This window comes from Ornithorhynchus anatinus, chromosome 3 (assembly GCF_004115215.2).
Source record: "Ornithorhynchus anatinus isolate Pmale09 chromosome 3, mOrnAna1.pri.v4, whole genome shotgun sequence".
NCBI lineage: Eukaryota > Metazoa > Chordata > Mammalia > Monotremata > Ornithorhynchidae > Ornithorhynchus > Ornithorhynchus anatinus.
In genome coordinates, this window is record NC_041730.1 from 79,533,941 (window position 1) to 79,552,644 (window position 18,704).

At 43.1% G+C, this 18,704-nt stretch overlaps 1 long non-coding RNA gene across 1 annotated transcript in view; it reads left to right on the forward strand.

Moving 5' to 3' along the window:
* The window catches only part of LOC120638259, a 28,524-nt gene extending 15,287 nt beyond the window's left edge, over positions 1-13,237 (forward strand). Inside the window, exon 2 of the long non-coding RNA XR_005659826.1 lies at positions 13,036-13,237. This is a non-coding gene — a long non-coding RNA (uncharacterized LOC120638259). The remainder of the gene's footprint in view (positions 1-13,035) is intronic.
* The last annotated feature ends 5,467 nt before the right edge of the window (positions 13,238-18,704 follow it).

Consider the following 18,704-nt stretch of genomic DNA (forward strand, 5'->3'; position numbering starts at 1 on the left):
ATTGCTAATATTACCTAATCCATAGTTCCATAAGGGAAACAATCAGAACTACTGATCTCTAGAAAGGAAGGTTATCATTTTGATACTGTAAATACATATTGCTAAACACAGGTTTCCAAGACAATAGGTTCATAGAATTTCCGAAGATCCATTTGAAAAAAAAAAGTTTTCAGTCTGAGTTTTCTCTCCAGGGAGCTCTTATTTCTGCTTTCACAGAATGTTAATTGCCCAATAGCAAAACCCTAGGAGGGAGACTGGTGGAAAGAAAGTGTGCAATTCGGCACTATGGCCAAGCTGGGCAAGCTCCAGATGGAAAATAAGTTACCCACGTTCCTCCTCATGCCTACTGTGTTCTCTTTGACCCTTTTTTGTTCTACGGTAAGGGGTGGCTCCTTCTAGGCATGGCTGCTTGCCCATCTTCAGATATTCTCATTTCCAACTACCTGTTCTTTCTTGATTATGATTTCCATCCAAATGTTGACTGCTTCCCTAGGGAAATTTCTGTTTGCTTCTGACATCTGTTTCCCATCTTCCTTGGTGAACACTAGAGAAAATAACTCATCTAATTTGTATCTGTGTAAAGCCTTTCCATCAATAAATCTTCCTCTCCTCACAGCAGCTCTATCATTTCCACGAATACATTTTCCATAACTGACATGTTTATATTAACCTGTTGTATGCTTCTTGCTTTAATTCTTCACCACCACCATCCTTAAATTTTTCACAGTCATGACATAAATCCATAATATTTATGCCTCAGTCCTGTCCCCTGTGAATCTAATGTCTGATTATTCAGCATTTTCCATTTGAAAATTGATTTATATTTACATTGAGATAATGGAAAGAAACGCACACACTCGCACATACAGATGCACATATTAACAAGTTTATTTAGACTCCCATTCTATTTAAGTGATCTTGTACACCCAAATAGCCCTGAACAAGTTAGCATGGACTTCTGATCATTTTCCCTATGGACTGTAAGCTCCTTGTGGACAGAAAACGTGTCTACCAATTCTGGTATATTATACTTTCCCAAATGCTTAGTACCGTGCTCTGCAACGAGTAAATGCTCTGTAAGTATGACTGATTGATTTTTTTGTTTAAATACTGAACTGATTCTTATTATAAGGACAACATGGAATTATAAATGGTGAAGTTCTCCAAGACTCCCCCTGCTCCCTCCATCCCTAGCATATGAGCAAATCACCACTGTGGGGAATGGAGAGAACCAAGCTGATCTAAGAAGTGCTTCCAGGAGTGAAAATTCTAGTTTAGGTATGCTTCCAGCTAATGGATAAAATCTACCAATTCCTAATAAGCACAATGCTGTTCATGGAATTTATAGAGAGGGTGTTACTAAAGCTGAATATATTCTTAATTATTTGATGTGAATATACTCTTAATTAATTGATCAATTATAGTTTTTGAGTGCTTACTGTGTGCAGAGCATTGTACTAAGCACTTGGGAGAGTACAATTTAACGGACACATTCCCTGCCCACACAAGTGAGTGAGTCTGAAAGGATTTATTGAAACGAATGGATCCCTTATAGGATGAAAATGCTAGTATGTGTTTGTTTGTACATTTCCAGAGAAACAGTGTTTTATAGTAGCCGGGGAAGAGGGAATTGAAGAGTTAGGGAAAGGGGGTAGACAGAGGTGGCTGAAGGTGGTGACTTGACAAGAAAAATGGGTGAATGCCTTAAAGGAGGGAAACAATATGGTTTAGCACAGGGGGAGGACATTCCCACAAGAAGCTGACAGTCTAGCAGGGAAGACAGACATTAAAATGAATTGTAGAGAGGGGAAGCAGTAGAGAATAAGGGTTTTTTAATATCATTTGTTAAGCATTTCTTGTTTGTCACACAATGTTCTAAGTGCTGGAGTAGATATAAGTCAGTCAGATGGATCACAATCCCTGTTGCTCTTGGGGCTCACAGTCCAAGTAGGAAAAGAACAGTTATTCATTTTAGAGGTATTCATCATTTGACAGAAGGCACTGAGAAATTGCCTTGACTTGCCCAAGGTTACAGAGCAGGCATTTGGCAGAGTCAGGATTAGATATCTCTCAGGCCCAAGCTCTTTCCACTAGGCCCTGCTACTTCTCAGGATATGTATACAACTTCTGTAGGACTGGGATATAAAAGTGCTTAAGGTTTACACAGCCAAGTGCCCAGACCCACAGAAGGGAGGATGAAGAAGGTGGGGAAATGAGAGGTTAGTCATGGAAGGCTTCTTGGAAGATGAAGGATTTTAGTAGGACTTTGAAAATGGAGAGAGTTCTCATCCATCAGATGTGAAGAGGCAGGGAATTCTAAGACAGAGGGTGGATGTAAACTAAGTATGGGTGGAGAAAGAGATGAGTGTGCAGGCTGGGTTGTAGTAGGAGAGCTGTGAGATTAGGGAGGAGGGGAATTGCTGGTCAAGTGACTTATCATTGAAGATGGATGGCCAGACATAGGTTTGTGAGGAGTGGGGAGACATGCACAGAATGTTTTTTTTAGAAAGATGTTCCAAGCAGCAGAGTGAAGTATGGATTAGAGTGGGAAGAGACCGGAAACCGAGAGATCAGCAAGGAGGCTGATGCATAAGATCACACTTCCACAATCACAATTCCCCCCCTTCAAAGCCCTACTGAAGGCTCACTTCCTCCAAGAGGCCTTCCCAGACTAAGCCCCCCTTTTCCTCAGCTCCCCCTCCCCTCCCCATCACCCCAACTCACTCCCTTGTTCTACCCCCCCACCTCACAGCACTTGTGTATGTGTACATATCTATAATTCCATTTATTTACATTAATGCCTGTTTACTTCTTTTGATGCATATATATCTATAATTCTATTCATTTATATTGATGCTATTGGTGTCTGTTTACTTGTTTTGATGTCTGTCTCCCCACTTCTAGACTGCAAGCCTGGTGTGGGCAGGGATTGTCCCTCTTTATTGCTGAATTATACTTTCCAAGCATTTAGTACAATACTCTGCACACAGTAAGCACTCAATAAATATGAATGAATGAATAAATGCTTAGACCAGCATAGAAGCTGTTTGGATAGATGGGAAGGCATGGATTCTAGAAATGTTTTGAATATTGAACTGATGGGATTTGGTAACAGACAGAATATGCAGGTTGAATGAAAAAGTTAAATCTAAGCTAATGCCAAGATTATAGACTTGTGAGTCAGAGAGGGTGATTGTGTTTACAGTGAGTGGGGAAGAGAGGGTTTGGGTTGGAAGACAATTGGGTTGGAAGACAAAGAGTTGTGTTTTGGACATGTTAAGTTTGAGGTGTTGGCAGAACATCCAAGTAGAGATGACCTCAGGAAGGAGAAAATGTGAGATAGGAGAGAGAGAGGTTGGGACTGGAGAGGTGGATTTGGAAGGTACCCATGTACAGATGTAGATGAAGCTGTGGCAGCAGATGAGTTCTCCAAGGGAGTGGGTGTAGATGGAGAATAGAAGGAGACTCAGAACTGAACTCTGAAGGACACCCACAGTGAGGGCATGAGAGGCAGGTGGTAGAGTATCTTGAAGCTAATGTTTAGGAGTTTGTGCTTTTTTGTGATATGAAATGGGGAGTTACTGAGGGATTTTGAGGTGGAGGAGTAATGTACTTAACTGACATTTTAGAAAATCTCGGTGCTGTCACTTTTCTGTACCCATATCCTTTATGGCTGTTATGTAGATAGTGTCTTGGTTCATGATGGTACTCATAAATGGGGTTCTTTCTTAGAATTGTTATGGTAAATTCACAAGTTGAGTTGCAGGTGCCTTCATTTTCTTAGAGTCTGATACTGAACTAGCCTGATGGCCATACACTGCTTTGAACTCTACGTTGTGCTGCTAATTCAAGTTAGGAGCGAATCAGCCGAGGGTGAGTTGAACACTCAGCACCTCTCAATGTTTCAGTGGTCTGAAGGCCTTTCACACCTAACAAGCAGTTGATCTTATCATTATGACATTTGTTAAATGCTTACTATGTTTCAAGCACTGTACTAAATACTGCGGTAGAGACAAGATAACCAGATCCCACTTGATGCTCACGGTCTAAGTCGGAAGAAAAATCCCCATTGGAATTGAATCCCCATTTTGCAGATGAGGGAACTGAGGCACTGAGGAGTTAAGTGACTTGCCCAAAGTCACACAACAGACAAGTGGCCAAGCCAAAATTAGAACCCAAGTCCTCTGAATCCAAGTCCCTGCTTTTGCTACAGCCTCTGAGATGTCATTGTTTAGACAGTAATCTTCCTCTAGACTATACTCCCCTTCTCCAGACTATAAACTTCTTGTGGGCAGGGAATGGGCCTATCAGTAGTTGTGTTAAATTTTCCCAAGTGCTTACTATAATAATAATGGCATTTGTTAAGCACTTATTATGTGTGAAGCATTGTTCTAAGCACCAGGGGGGATACAAGGTGATCAGGTTGTCCCACATGAGGCACACAGTCTTAATCCCCATTTTACAGATGAGGTAACTGAGGCACAGAGAAGTGAAGTGACTTGTCCAAAGTCATACAGCTGGCAAGAGGCAGAGTCAGGATTAAAACCCATGACCTCTGACTCCCAAGCCCATGCTCTTTCAAATGAGCCACACTGCTTCCGCTACTATTATAGTGCTCTGCACTCAATAAACATGATCAATTAATTGATTTAGACCTTGAGTGCATCCATAAACCTTTCTGATATTCAGAAACTGACCTCTGGCCCATTCATTGAGCAGGAAATGCTGTTTAGCTTTCCAATCCCATGTAGTCTGGGGCTTTTCTCTCCAGGTTTGTCCTGCTCTCTGCCCAGGCACTCAACTCTCCTGTGTTTCCCAGCTTGTCAGATTTTAGTACCACTGAAATGCATCCATCTAGATCTTAACAGGATTTTGGTTTTCCTTCATTGTTCTATATCACTTTTGGACATAAAAGTGGATGACAGGAGTAAACATGGTGCTTTAAAGGCAGGTTTCTGGACTTCAATCAGTCACCTAAGCCTCTGGACAGATATGGCAAGCCAGTGACCAAGGACTGTCTGATTTCAAATCCAGTGCCTGAAGGGTGTTGCTTTGAAGGGATGAAGTCTCTCCAGGAGAAAGTCCACTTGACATCTCTTTCCTGAAGTGGACCCTTGGCAAGTCATTTAACTTTTCTGTCCTTCAGTTTTCTTTTCTGTAAAATAAGGATTAAATACCTGTTCTCCTTCCAATTTAGATGGAGAGCCCCTTGTGGGACAAGGACTGTGCCCAATCTGATTAACTTGTATCCACATAGCATTTAGTACAGGGCTAGGCACAGAGAAAGCACTTAACAAATAACAATAATAATTGTGGTATTTGTTAGGTGTGCCAAGCACCATACTAAGCACAGAGGTGAAAACAAGGCAATCACTTCCCAAAGCGGATCAAAGTCAAAATAGGAGGGAGAAGAGATATTGAATCCCCATTTTGCAGATGAGGCAACTGAGGCACAGAGAAGTTAGGCTACTTCCCAAAAGTCACACAGCAGGTAAGTGGCAGAGCTGGGATTAGAACCCAGGTTTTCCGACTCCCAGGCCCATGGTCTTTCCATTAAGTCATCCTGCTTCTCGAATACAAATGCCACAAATATAGCCCCTCTCTAAGCACTGCCCCTCCTGAGAAAGCCTGGCTATGTTCAGTGCCATAATGCCAACCCTTGTTCATATTAAACTTGTTCCACCTGTCTTTGGGAATGATCGCTGATGTCACTGACACACAGTGCCTTGATGTCTCATTACATCAAGACTCAGTGGTTGTTCTTGGATATGTCATCCTTTCACTTGGATTTGCTCCCTTTATTCATCCCTCGCTCACCCCCACAGCACTTATGTCCATATGTATTTATATTAATATCTACCTCCCCATCTGGACTATAAGCACACTGTGGGGCAGGGAATGTGTCTACCAACTCTGCTATATTGTATTCTCCCAAGAACTTAGTACAATGCTCTGCACAAGGTAAGCACTCAATAAATAGAATTGATCGATATGTTAATTTTTGGTTGGTTATAGCAGCACATGGATAAAGTCCACCAGGCACAACCCCAAGTGACCTGTTTAGTATGATCGACAGAGAAAATAGGCAGGCACTTGGGGTGTCTCTATTCCCTGCCCACAAGAAGCTTGAGCGTCTTGATCAATCTTGATCTTCACAGTGCTGTGTTGACTGTGATGGTCACAAAGTGTTGAGTTGAAAAATGTCAAAGATCACAATCAGATTCCAGCACAAGTTTCACTGACCTCTGTGGTTGCCATTCAAATATAGACCCATAAAATAGGATGAGTAACATGGAGCCTACTGAATTAATTCCTCTTTATCTTCTTTGCACTGTCTATGTAATAGGACTTATACCCTTTGGGCGCTTGGTATTCACCCCACCCTCAGCTCCACAGCATTTTTGTGCATATCTGCAATTCACTCATTTATATTAGTGTGTCTCTCCCCCTCTAAAATGTATGTTTGTTGTGGGCAGGGAACCTGTCTATTAAATCTGTTGTATTGGACTCTCCCAAATGCTTAATAGAGTGCTCTGTGTATAGTAAGCATAGTAGGCATCCAGTAGATACCTTTGCTTGATTATCTTAAATACAGTGCTCTGTGTATAGTAAGCATAGTAGGCATCCAGTAGATACCTTTGCTTGATTATCTTACCTTTGGAATAGCCCAGGTAAGGAAATGCCAACTCTTTAACCAGTCAAGCTGGGGAACCCAGTCATTCCAAACTGCTTGCTTTTTGATGTGCAGATTGAGCAGGATACTGGACTGTTACTTAAGAGAAGCAGCATAGCCTAATGAACAGAGCATGAGGGCCTGGGAGTTAGAAGGACCTGGGTTCTAATCACCGCTCTGCCACTGTCTGCTGTGTGACTTTGGTCAAGTCACTTCATTTCTCTGGGCCTCAGTTGCCTCATCTGTAAAATGAGGATTTAGACTGTGAGTCCCATATGGGACAGGGACTATGTCTAGCCTGATTATCTTGTATTTAGCCCAGCACTTAAGTAAGTGCTTAACAAACACCACAGTTATTGCTCTCAAAACGTTTTTGTTAAAGGAAACCAAGCAGTAGAGCGTTTTGGTAGGAATATTTCCTACCTAATATGCTGTAAAGACTACGGGTACTGTATCACGTTGAAACCCAAGGTCACAGTGGGGTCGCAGAGTTGGCTGATAAATGATAATGAACTTCAGCTGTTGCTTAAAAGGGACCTGGGCATCATTTTTGCCAGCAGTGGAGGTACCATTTAGTGCCCACAAGGATTGAAAGATTTTACTGAATCCATGTCCACCTTAGTGACCCCACAATAATAATAATAATAATGATGGCATTTGTTAAGTGCTTACTATGTGCCGAGCACTGTAATAAGCGCTGGGGTAGTAGATACAGGGTCATCAGGTTGTCCACATGGGGCTCACAGTCTTCATCCCAATTTTACAGATGAGGGAACTGAGGCATAGAGAAGTCAAGTGACTTGCCCAAAGTCACAAAACTGACAGGTGGCAGAGTGGGGATTAGAACCCACAACCTCTGACTCCCAAGCCCGGGCTCTTTCCACTGTGCCATGCTGCTTGTAAATGACAGAAGGAAGTTTAGATACCACAGTATATTTCAGAGGATACTGGATTTGTGTTCATTCATCTTAAACTGGATCGGACTTGTTTAAGAGGACAGGCAAAGGAATTTACTTTTAAAATATTTAGAGTGGAAAGCTGCTGCTCTGGGGGAGGTGTCACAACTCAGTCAGCTCTCTGATTGGCAACCACTGTCGGGCAGTATGGCATTCAGCACAGTGTTTTGCAGCACATAGTAAGCACTAAATAAATCGTATTGCTACTACGTCTTCATAGTCACCACTTTTAAAATGAAGAGAAATCCCCCAGGTGATGTAATCCTAATTGCTATGTTAATTATAATCATTGTGGTATCTGTCAGGCACTTACTATGTCCCAAGCAGTTCACTAAACACTGCAGAAGAAGCAATCAGATCAGATGCAGACCTTTTCCCTTATGGGGCTCACCCGTCTTAGAGGGTTGGAGAATGTTAGATAAGACTCCAAGTGACTCTGCCTCCTGTTCCCCATATGCAAGTGATGCCAGAGGGATTCAGGCTTTGAGCTGGAGCCCCTTCAGTTATCCAATGGCAAGGAACAACCACTATATGGATAGACCTGAATAGGTCATGTGTTCTAATTCTGGCTCTGCCATTTGTCTGCTGTATGACCTTTGGCAAGTCACTTCAATTTCTCTGGGCCTCAGATACCTCCTCTGTAAAGTGGGGTTTGAGAGGGTGACCCCCATGTGGGACAGGGACTGTGTCCCACCTGCTTTGTTTGTATCCACCCTGGCACTTAGTAAGTGCTTAACAAATGCCACAGTTATTATTATTATAACTGCATGGTCCTCATCCCCTCATCCTTGGCAGAGCCCTTCTCCCTGCATGCTGGAAGACCAACTGAAACCTCAAGACTCGTTCGCAGGAAAGGCTGATGAGCTGCCCTTGGGCCCACATTTTATTCCCTGCTGTTTTCAGCAGTCACCTAGAGAGCCAACTGAAGTTGATCACCTCCTTTTCCAACCACACAGCCTACTGTCCAGGTTCTGCGTGCACTTATGTTTTACACGGGCTTGAAGTGATCATTCTAATGACTCTCCCACTACATAAAAATGGTCTTATTTGCCTCTGAGCATGTCCGGTAGTCGTGATGAGGACACAGGCCAGTTAATAGGTCACTCATCTCAGCGGGAGTTTCTCATCAATTTCTAATTGGAACCAGTCAGTCTCTCTGGGTATTTTCTCAAGGTCTCTCTAATAGTTTTCACCTAATCCTGCTGTGTTCCTCCTTCATCAGGAAACATCCCTATCAGGGAGGGGCATTTCAATATTAATCCTTTTCTTCCCTAGCAGAGATCAGGCATTCAATCCTCATTTCATAGATGAGGAAATTGAGGCACAAGGAAGTTAAATTAACTTGCCTAAGGTTATGCAACAGGTAGGTTCATTCAATAGTATTTACTGAGCGCTTACTATGTGCAGAGCACTGTACTAAGCACTTGGAATGAACAAGTCGGCAACAGATAGAGACAGTCCCTGCCGTTTGACGGGCTTACAGTCTAATCGGGGGAGACGGACAGACAAGAACAATGGCAATAAATAGAGTCAAGGGGAAGAACATCTCATAAAAACAATGGCAACTAAATAGAATCAAGGCAATGTACAATTCATTAACAAAATAAATAGGGTAATGGAAATATATACAGTTGAGCGGACGAGTACAGTGCTGAGGGGATGGGAAGGGAGAGGGGGAGGAGCAGAGGGAAAGGGGGAAAAGAGGGTTTAGCTGCAGAGAGGTGAAGGGGGAGTGGTAGAGGGAGTAGAGGGAGAAGAGGAGCTCAGTCTGGGAAGGCCTCTTGGAGGAGGTGAGTTTTAAGTAGGGTTTTGAAGAGGGGAAGAGAATCAGTTTGGCGGAGGTAAGGAGGGAGGACGTTCCAGGACCGCGGGAGGACGTGGCCCAGGGGTGGACGGCAGGATAGGCGAGACCGAGGGACGGTGAGGAGGTGGGCGGCAGAGGAGCGGAGCATGCGGGGTGGGCGGTAGAAAGAGAGAAGGGAGGAGAGGTAGGACGGGGCAAGGTGATGTAGAGCCTTGAGGCCTAGAATGAGGAGTTTTGGTTTGGAGCGGAGGTCGATAGGCAACCACTGGAGTTGTTTAAGAAGGGGAGTGACATGCCCAGATCATTTCTGCAGGAAGATGAGCCGGGCAGCGGAGTGAAGAATAGACTGGAGCGGGACGAGAGAGGAGGAAGGGAGATCAGAGAGAAGGCTGACACAACAGTCTAGCCGGGATATAACGAGAGCCCGTAATAGTAAGGTAGCCATTTGGGTGGAGAGGAAAGGGCGGATCTTGGCGATATTGTAAAGGTGAAACCGGCAGGTCTTGTTAACGGATAGGATGTGTGGGGTGAACGAGAGAGACGAGCTAAGGATGACACCGAGATCGCGGGCCTGAGAGACGGGAAGGATGGTCGTGCCATCCACGGTGATAGAGAATTCTGGGAGAGGACCGGGTTTGGGAGGGAAGATGAGGAGCTCAGTCTTGCTCATATTGAGTTTTAGGTGGCGGGCCGACATCCAGGTGGAGACATCCCGGAGGCAGGAGGAGATGCGAGCCTGAAAGGAGGGAGAGAGGACAGGGGCGGAGATGTAGATCTGCATGTCATCTGCGTAGAGATGGTAGTCAAAGCCATGATGGACAGCTGTGTGTGTGTGTGTGTGTGTGTGTGTGTTTGTATGCACACGTACGTGTCTGTCTAAATTGACACTTCACTAGCAGTTCATCTTCTATTGCTCTACTTTGTAAAACAATTTATGAGAACTAATATATGAATAAGGTTAAATCAAACCAAATCACATTCTACTTCTTTTCAGTAGTTTGGAATTCAGTGAATATTTGGCAACAACACTCCACTGAGAGGCGTATTATTCCATTCCAGTACTATTGTTATTCCTATAGGGAATAACTTTCGCTGTTGCAAACTCCTTTGTATTGCAAATATCATCAGCAATAGCCTTTTTGCTTTAATACAGTGAATAACCAGTTTCATGATGTAAACAAGACCACTGACAGTTGAATGTATATCTCCTGTGACTCCCTGTTTTTAGCCTTTGATTAGATTTTCAGTGTTCTACATGCTAAGTATTTCACAGTCTAAACCTGTTGGAAAATATTGCCGCCTTGTGGGTTGAAACTTTGGTGTATTTTGAAGCCAGTAACACAGTGCTAATAATCACGTTGATTGACCACCAGCTGGCTGTAATGCACTGTACTAAGCATTTGTAAACACCAGAGTAATTGACACATTCCTCCAGCATAATGAGCTTACACTCTAATGGGGAAGAGAGACATAAAAGTATTTATGAACAGAAGAGTTAAAATCATTTCTTGGAGGTACAATTGGAAAAAACACATATCGCTAAGTTCAAAGGAAGGCTATAAGTATGCCCTGGAAGTGTTAAGGGCTTTGACAGTCTTCTCAGGTTTCCAAGACAGCCTGGAGACATTCTTTGCTTCTTGATGAAGTGGTGTCCCCTCTTTGTGTTGTGTCCTTCTGCATCGCCCTTGAACTTAAATTTGTACCCTGTGTTCACTCCACCCTCAGCTCCACAGCACTCATACCTATCCGTATTTTATTTCAATGTATGTCTCCCCCTCTAGACTGTAAGCTCTTTGTGGGCAGAGAATCCACTTACAATTCTATTAAATTTTACCCTCACAGGTTCTTAGATCAGTGGGCTACACTCAATAACTCTTCAGTAAATATGATTGCTTGACTGATTTGTGGATCTGCCTGTGGCCAATAAGACACACCCTCTCCTTCCCTGCCCCTCTCTTCCTCACCCTGCATCACCTTCCCACTCTTTGAGCTACTGGAATCAATCAAATAATCAATCAGTGGTTTTTATTGAGCACTCACTCTGTGCAGAGCAGTGTGCTAAACCCTGGGGAAATTATGGCTTTCCTGTTCTTCCTCCCTGCACATTGAACTCACTCTTGCCTTCTTGCAATCCCTCTGGTTCCCCCACCCCTGCCAGGCTGAGTCAGCATTCACAGACCACCTCACATTTTAAAAATGTTTTATGCTAAAACTTAAGGTCACCCCACAATCTTTGCTCTGTCTGCTCCCTCTCCTCGCCGACTTTGCAGCCCCATTTTCTGGGCCAGGCTGAGTGGAGGGCTCAGGACCAGATAGGGCAGTATGAGGGGAGAGAAGTGGCCACAGTGGAAAAGGAGGTCTGTTAAGGGACTGCCACTGCCCACCTCTCGTACCCTCCTCCTGCTCTGTTCTTACATTGTCCCCCAGGTCAGGCCATACTTGAAAGTAGAGATGCAACACAGGGAAAGGTAAGTAATCATCATCATCATCATCATCCTCAAGGTATCTGTTAAGTGCTTACTTTGTGCCAGGCACTGTACTAAGCACTGGGATGGGATACAAGAAAATGGGGTTGGACACAGTCTCTGTCCCATGTAGGTCCCAGAGTATCACTCCCCATTTTACAGATGAGGTAACTGAGGCATAGAGAAGTGAAGTGACTTCCCCAAGGTCACACAGCAGACAAGAGGCAGAGCCGGGATTAGAACCCATGACCTTCTGACTCCCAGGCCCATGCTCTATCCACTAAACCATGCTGCTTCTAGGCAGAAGCACATCCCTGCTGGTGGGAGGTACTAGATCGATCTGGGTGGAGGGTGGGAAGTGAATTGCATGGGGTTAAGTAAGTGAGTTTGGGATGTGGAGGATGCAAGCACGATTGCTTTACTAGTAGCTCAAAGGTAGCTCAAAGCTCAAAGATGGCAAGGTGAGGAGAAGGCAGTGGTGGAGAGAGCAGAGGTGGACCTTACGTCAACAGGAAGAATGTTTGGCACAGAAACTTCACCCGATACTAAAGTGAAAGTTTCTGCATTATCAGGTATCTGTCTCTTTTAAGAAAGCCTTCAATGGAAGGCAAAGGCATTATATGCAATGTAACATATTGGTATCTTGCGTGCATATGCACAAATCTTAAATATGCATAAGGGCAGGGGGCAGCTTAATCAAAGCTTCAATCCTCTCCTTATATGGTTTCACTCTGGGATTTGGGGGTTGGACAAATCTAAATGTAGCTCATGTTTCAGAGGATCTCAAGAGTAACTGCCCACATTTTGAGGAGTCAGAAATTCATCTCAACTGAGGGAAATGGTAAGACCATCTGCATATTTGCAGGTTTATCCACCAGTGATTCCATATGCTTACCTGAGGTAACTTAACTTTTCTGCCTTTCAAAACGCAGGAGAATAGAAATGAATCATTTGCACAGATCCGCATAGGTGATTATATTATTGCGCCTGCTGAGACTATCAGTTTTTGCTTTTCTTTTCTTCTTCCCCACTTGTGTCTCTCCATTGTGTGAATGGGGAGAGTGAGGCCCTGCAGAAACATTTCCCTGGCTCCAGATGGCCCTCCCATCAGTTAAGAGAGTCCATATGTTCTTCCAGGTTCAACTTGACTGGACCTCTGAAGACAGACTGAAGAAGAAGATCGATTGGCCTTTCCAGGAAAAACTGAAGATGAACACTAATTCACAGAAAAACGAAATACCCTCAACCTAAGGTATCTCCTCAATTCTTCCAAATAATGAGCCCTGTTCGTCTCTCCTAATGCACTGAACCTGTGTAAAATGAAGGCATTTGAAAACTACAATCTGGATATTGTCATGCAAGGTTGGACCTGGGACAAGTGGCTTTTGAGAATTCAGAGTGGTGGCCACATCTGCTACTCTTCTCGGGATCACTGTACTATCAAGTTCATATCTTTTTTTTTCCAATTTTCTGCCTTTTCCCCCTACTCTGTTGCCCTGTATCCTTTCAAACCTTCCTGGATTGTTTTCTGTAACCAGTCTTACTAGGCACCTACACACTGAGTTACAAGTGAGGATAGCACATCACCAAATAGTCTATCCAGAGACCACCATTGGTTTGCATGGGAGATGTGGGGACCACATACTCAGCCATGGCGTAAAACATGTTTGAGTCTCCCATTGGTTATTCTTCCCCCTCTCCCCAGGCTGCATTCCAAACCCAGAAAAGTGGATACAATTGTAATGTAAAATAAGTAAAATAAAAGAACAGGGACTCTAACAATTAAAGCAAGCATCAGTCAATCAACTGAATAAATGCAAAAATAAATAGAGGCACATGTGAATGCTGAGGATGACATTATGAGTTTACTTTTCCAAATAGGCAAAGATTAAGGAATCAATCAACCAATGGTATTTATTAAGCACTTAACATGTGCAGAACATGGTACTAAGCACTTGGGAGAGTACATTAAAATAGAGTGGGTAGACATTTCTCTGTTCCCCAAGAAGCTTACAATTTAGAGGGGGAGATTTTCTAGAAGAATGGCTCTAGGTGTAAGCCTTTCACTTCAACTTAGGTTATTCCACAGTATTTTCAGAGTCCCTGAATAAAATCAGTTCCCCCATTAAAAAGTGATCCACTTTTTTTATTGAGCTCTTTATAATTTATGTCCTAATTTTCTAGGGGAAGGAAATCATTTTTTGGTCCTGTAGAGTGTATATCACCACATGAAATCATAATATTCAACCCTGTTCATCCTGTTATAATGCATATCAGGCGACCAGAATCATTTGTCCCCCCAGCACACTGAGTATTTCTAAGGAAGACAATGATAAGTTGCTTTCCGTTTTAATTTATCTGGGATTTCACAATTTTCTACATTATCAGAAGGCCCAGAGAGTTTAAGGTAATTGCCTCTCACTTGAAGAAATATAAAGAACTCACTTGTTTTCATCAGGATTTTCCATCTGCATCCTTTATTGAAAAGGGAAGCTTTTGGCCAAGATTAAAATGTTATATTGTCCTGTGTCCAGAAACACCTGTAGCCATTTTTTCAGTAAGGTGTACTCTATTGATTTGTAGCCCTATCTCATTTGTAAGAGAAGCGATTTGTAGGCTCGAAAGCATAGTGGAACTATTAAGATTTGTCATAATTCAAAGTTTTCCAAATCACTATGTATGTGAGTGGATCCCATTTAGTTGTTCATTGAAAGCTCCCCTGAATCAGTCCCAGATGACAGAGACCTTTTGGCGTGGAAAAGGATCTTTAACTGGTCCCTTTGCCTGGCAAATACAATATGGCTTCTTTCAAGGCAGCTGTCCAACCTTCCCTGAGTGTGTCATTTGTCACAGGAAATGTGTCAGAACATGTTAGGCCACATTATATGCAGTGGGAAACATCACATCAGAGGCATCTTCTTTGAGTAGTAAGGATAACTTTGTGTTTGAGTGTATGTACAATGTTCTGATACATTCATAATATGTACCAGACCCCTCTCAAGTCACACCTGGAGAGTTTCCAGTACTCTACCAGTCTCATTTAAGGGAGGGAGAGTCAGACAGTCTATTCTTAGCTTGAGCAGTGGCTAGTGAGTGGAAGGCAAACTGCTACAAGTCAAAACTCACCCATGCTGGGCAGCAGCGGCATGAGAGAGAGTCGAGGGCGGAGACTCGTATTTACTGCGTGTAAGGCGGCAATGGTAAACCACTTCTGTATTTTTACCAAGGAAACTCTATGGATACACTACCAGAATGATTGCAGGTGGAGAGCGGGGCATAGTGGGAGAGATGTGTCCATGGTGTCGCTATGGGTTGGAAATGACTCTATGACATAAGACAAGATGTACCAAGATGTAAGACATAAGACAAGATGTAGGGCTCTTTGAGTCCTACGCGGGACAACCAGACTACCTTGTATCTACCCCAGCGCTTAGAACAATGCTTGGCACATAGTAAGTGCTTAACAAATTTCAACATTATCATGATTATTATTATTATCAGAACACATCAGACTTCAGATCTTTGTATAACTGTTGAGACTAAATCTTATTCTTTATCTGTTTGACCCAAAATGCTGTTTTCTCGTTTGAAGTACATCCCTGATCATCTCCAATCCCACCTTCCCCTTTCATAAATTAATATGAATAATTATAATAGTGGTATTTGTTAAGCACTAAATGCTGGGGTAGGTACAGGTTAGTCAGGTTGGATACAATCCTTGTCCCATTGGTGGCTCACAGTAGTATTGAGGAAAAACAGGTATTAAATCCCCATTTTGCAGATGAGGACACTGAGGCACAGAGAAGTTAAGTGACTTGCCCAAGGTTACACAGGAGCCTCTGCCACTCACCTCCTCACTGTCCCCTGTTCACGCCTATCCCACCGTCGACCCCTGGCCCACGTCCTGTGCTCATTTGTATATTTTATTTATTACCCTATTTATTTTGTTATTGAGTTGTACATCCTCTTGATTTTATTTATTGTGATAATCTTGTTTTTGTTTTATTCTGTTTTGCTCTGCTGTCTGTCTCCCCCGATTAGATTGTGAGCCTGTCATTGGGCAGGGATAGTCTCTATCTGTTGCCGAATTGTACAATCCAAGCACTTATACAGTGTACAGTGTTCTGTACATAGTAAGCGCTCAGTAAATACTATTGAATGAATGAATGAAGTGTAGGAGCTAGGACTACAACTCAGGTCTTCTGACTCCCAAGTCCATGCTCTTTCCACTATGCCAAACCTTCAACTTTGATCTTTTTAACTAAACTTCAAGTTAATGGTTCTTTTCTCCTAACTCTCATCAAAATCTTATTTCAGTTTTGAAAAAGCAACATGGTATAGGTTTGAACCTCCCTGGAGTGAAATTCTGTGTCTTCTTGCTTGACAGAGTCCATGCCGCCTTGTTTAGCCACCAAAATCAGAAATGAAATAAGCACGGAGGATGGAAACAGCTGTCTGGCCCAACCTGCTCAGTGGCCCCTTTTGATAATGTCTGTATCACTGAGTCTTGAAGCCCTTGGGCAACCCTGAAATCAAAATATTCCGCTAATTCTGAGACAGATGTCCCGATTTTTGTGTATATTTCTGAACAGCGTGTTTGGCAAATGTAATTCTGGAAGGAAGGTAATTCAGTATTCCAGACTGGCTTTCTGGCATGTTCTCTCAGTGTGAGGAGTTCCAGTTTCATGAGCCTCGTATGGGCTGGGGTGTCCTGTGTGTGAAGAGTCTGCAGATTCAGACTGTGCTAGGCCCAAGAGAAACACAGCTGGTTCTGAGCTGGCCTGGGCACTGCCCTAATATTCTACAGTCTTTATTTCACATGAGGTGGTTGAAGAGAAGCAGCATTGCCTTGTGGATAGAGCATGGTCCTGGGACTCAGAAGGATCTGGGTTCTAATCCCCACTCTTCCACATCTGCTGTGCAATCTCGGCAAGTCACTTTACTTCCTGGGCCTCAGTGACCTCATCTGTAAAATAAGGATTAAGACCGTGAACCCTGTCTGGGATATGGACTTTAACCAATCGGATTAGGTTTTATTTACCCAAGCGCTTAGTATAGTACCTGACACATAGTAAGCACCTAACAAATACCATAAGGGGGTGTAGAGGGAGATCAAACCATAAATAAACCCTGGGACCACACTGGAAATGGGTCCAGGAATAGGTAGCATCACTCAAAACTACTGAGCATACAATTTCTAGTGATGATGATGAGTACCTGGGAGAATAAAAATAAATAAAAATAAATTATGGTATTTTTTAAGCTCTTACTATGTGCCAAGCACTGTTCTAAGCACTGGGCTAGATACAAGGATATCAGGCTATCCCAAGTGGGGCTCACAGTTTTAATATCCATTTTACAGATGAGGTAACTAAGGCACAGAAAAGTTAAATGACTTGCCCAAAGATACAAAAATGACAAGTGGCAGATCCAGAATTAGAACCCATGACCTCTAACTCCCAAACCCGTGTTCTTTCCACTAAGCCATGCTGCTTCTCTATAATACAATGCAACATAATAAGTATATACAATCCCTAGCCTCAAGGAGCTCTCAGACTAGATGGGGAGACATACTTTAAAATAAATTACTGATTAATACATAGAGAATTACTGTGGGAATGGGTTGAACGTCAAAACTCGTAAGGGATGTAGAGCCCACTGTATAGCATAGGTGTCGCAGAAGGGAAGGGAAATGGGGGCAGTGAGGGCTAAATCAGGGAAGGAATCTTGGAGGAGACAGGATTTTAGTAGGACTTTGAAGATGGAAAAAGTGGAGGTCCCCCAGATATGAATGGGGAGGGAATTCCAGGCCAGAGGAAGAGTGTAGGTAAGGGTTCAGCTATCTGGAACTCCCTCCCCTTCATATCCAACAGACCACCTCAAAGACCATTATTAGTATTATTAGTCCATTTTGAAAATGATGCTGCACAGAGTGTGTCAGCATCCAGACTGCAAGTGGTATCTTCTCCCTCTAGACTGTAAGCTTCTTTTGGGTGGAGAACATTTCTAATAATAATAATGTTGGTATTTGTTAAGCACTTACTAGGGGCAGAGCACTGTTCTAAGCCCTGGGGTAGATATAGGGTAATCAGGTTGTCCCACATGAGGCTCATAGTCTTTGTCACCATTTTACAGATGGGGGAACTGAGGCCCAGATAAGTGGAGAGACTTGTCCACAGTCACACAGCTGACAAGTGGTAGAGCTGGGATTCGGACCCATGACTTCTGACTCCCAAGCCTGGGCTCTTTCCACTGAGCCACACTGCTTCTACCAACTCTGTTGTACTGTACTCTCCCAAGTGCTTAACACAGTGTGCTGCTCTCAGTAGATACTCAATAAATTCCATTGATTTACTGAATCGAGAGAATCTCTTGCACATTCACAGTTTGAAAATCCATTAGGGCCCTTAGTCATTGAGGTGAGCATTTCTCAGACACCTATGGTTAAGGGGGAAAGTTTTACCCAAACAATGTCAGGACATGTATTTCAGCAGTGTTTGCAGGAGTGGAGATGGTTTGCACAAAATCATCCACACGTTCAGGATTTACCAATGTTGAAGTAAAGAGTGAAATTCAACCAATGCTACAGCATCTGACTCTGCAACTCTCTGGTGCTAAATGTTCTGTCAAGTGAGAAGAACTTTATCTCTTATTAGTTCCTGTATTATCTTCTACTTTCTTACTAAATCATCATAGGATCAAATACCCACAGGGTCACATAGCAGAAACGTAGCAGAGCTGGGATTAGAACCCAAGTCCTTTGACCTCCAGACCCTTGATCTAAATACTAGGCCATCTTGCGTCTT